The 2,515-nt window shown below is 42.0% G+C and overlaps 1 pseudogene; it reads right to left on the bottom strand.

Moving 5' to 3' along the window:
• Nucleotides 1–1,861: 1,861 nt before the first annotated feature.
• LOC121918395 lies at nucleotides 1,862–2,499 on the bottom strand (annotated as a pseudogene).
• Between the last annotated feature and the right edge of the window lie 16 nt (nucleotides 2,500–2,515).

Here is a 2,515-nt window from a genome sequence, read left to right as displayed (position 1 = left end):
GGAACAAATGGGTCCTAGAACAAACCAAGTCTGAAGTCTCCCTGGAAGCCAAGATGACTAAACTGAGGCTGTCATACTTTGGCTACATCATGAGAAAGTGTGACTCATTTGAAAAGACAATAATGCTAGGAAAAGCAGAGGGTAGTAGAAAGAGAGGAAGAGCACACACCAGATTCCTATATTCAATCAGGGAGGCCATGGACCTGAGCCTGTAGGGCCTAAGCAGAAAGGTTGAGAATAGGGGGCCTTGGAAATGTCTCATTCACAGGGTCACTATGAGTCTAGGTCAATTCGAAGGCAGTTAACAATAACAAACATACTGAGTGAGGGAAGTTGCAAGTTATGCTGCAGCTGCACAAAACAAGACAGAGTGGAGAGGCCAATGTTTAATTCCACTGCAAGGCCTTGGAGGTCTTATGGCCCCCACTTCAGAATTAGTGAAGCATGTTGTTCTTTCAAGGCTGAAAGGTAACTTGCTTAAAAGTACTTTTCACATACTAAAGAACTGATGATAAAAGGGCTCTGATTCTTCTTGTTTTAAAAATTGCATCTGTATGTATCAGTTGACCTTCTGTATCAGGAGCCTAGCCATGTATGGGCTGGACCATCCGTGGATGGCTCTACCACAGTACTGTCAATAGTGGCGCATGCATGTGGATGCTCAGATGCAGATGCACACATGTTGGTGCCCATACAATAATGACGGTTGAGGTCCTGTAATTTAAGCATCTATGGGGGGTCTTAAACCAAACACACGCCAATACTGTCAACTGTATTTTACACTAAAACAACAACCTTTTTAAACACAAGTTGCTGCAATTCTGTACAGTGAAAACCTAGACAAAAGTCACTTTATGCACTTTACCCAACTGTCCTGATTTTTGCAAGGAAAATCACATTAGGAAAGCACTCCTGGATACAAAAACATATCTGTGGAAGGCACCCCCATTTATGTTATGGTGCTCCTTGCGTGGAATTGGCGAATTGTGTCTTTTAATACCAACTAGGGTGGGTGTTTCCCTTTGGGAATAAATGGAGAAAAGGTTGCTTACAACAACTCAGGAAAAACCTGGAAAGACATTTCATTTTATGGGGGAAAAGCCACTGTATAGACCATTCAAAGTCTATATTGTTTGTGAAGTCGAAGGCTTTCCTGGCCGGCATCCATAGTTTTTTGTGGGTTTTTCGGGCTATGTGGCCATGTTCTAGCAGAGTTTCTTTCAGGAAGAAACTCTGCTAGAACATGGCCACATAGCCCAAAAAAACCACAAAAAACTATCTATATTGTTTCTGTGTGCCTTCAAGTTGTTTCTAACTTGTGGCGACCTGAAGGCAAATCTATCATGGAGTTTTCTTGACAAGATTTGTTCAGAGGAGGTTTGCCATTACCTTCCACTGAGGCTGAGAGAATGTGACTTGCCCAAGGCCACTCAGTCGGTTTCATGGCTGAGCAGGGAATCAAACCCCAGTCTCCAGAATTGTAGTACGATACTGCAACCACTATGCCACACTGTCTCTCTAGAAAGTCAGACCTTATATAGGCTCTATATAGAGAGTCTATATAAAGAAACAGACATTGAGATGCAGAAACTTTATATCAAGGACTATAGAGCACTTGAAATATCAGAGTGTGTACCACAAATATACACAGCTATTTGGACAAGGGACTTGCTTCTATAAAGTGACTAAGAAAGTTGAAATTCCTAGAGACATAGAATTTCTGCACCCAATAACAAATCTGTACATTTGTACATGCAAGAAACATCACAATACATAAAGCTGTCTTCTTGGAAAATGAATTGCCATCTAAGAAGTGATTCAGTTCTATACAGTATCGCTACCCTTTTCTCTCCCTATTGAAAAAAAATCAGAAGTACCTATTGGAATAGTTATTGAGAAGTGTCGTTTCTATAGCCTGATGAGATGCAAGAGTTCAGTTCCATCTTTTCGTCGTTGTTGCTATCAGCCTTTAGTTTATCTTACATATTGTTATTGTTCCTTGCCACACCCTCAGCGCAGGGTAAACTGGCTCAGTAAATTTGGCATGAAATGTGTGTAGGTGAATCATCCCATCTATTACGTTGTAAAAAGACAAGACCCCAGCTTCATAATCCAGAAAAATCTCTCCTTTTTCAGGATCTTCCTCTGTCCGAATTGGGGTTCTCTCTCCATTATAGAATGCCCAATATTCAAAAGTCAAACCTTTTGATATACCAAGATGCCCGGTTGCAGCCCAGACGGCAAAATTCAGAGTCCCCTTTTCTCTTGATAGAAGGATGTTGCCCCAATCCATCATCCTTGCTGAGCTTGAAGTAAATCCACTTCCCAGTAATGGCTCCCTGCAAGGAAGGAATCTCTGTTCAAGACCTGCCAGAGCTTGTCAAACCTTTCTGGGTGCGAAGGGTACAGTTTTCTCCTCCAGCAGTAGCTTATAGAAAGACGGTCCTCAGACAAGGTCAGCCTGGGATGCAAACTATTTATCTCCAGTGTGGGGGTTCTTGCATCTGTAGGGAAA

This window comes from Sceloporus undulatus, unplaced genomic scaffold, assembly GCF_019175285.1.
Source record: "Sceloporus undulatus isolate JIND9_A2432 ecotype Alabama unplaced genomic scaffold, SceUnd_v1.1 scaffold_10297, whole genome shotgun sequence".
NCBI classification, from domain to species: domain Eukaryota; kingdom Metazoa; phylum Chordata; class Lepidosauria; order Squamata; family Phrynosomatidae; genus Sceloporus; species Sceloporus undulatus.
This window is presented reverse-complemented; position numbering and strand designations above follow the sequence as displayed.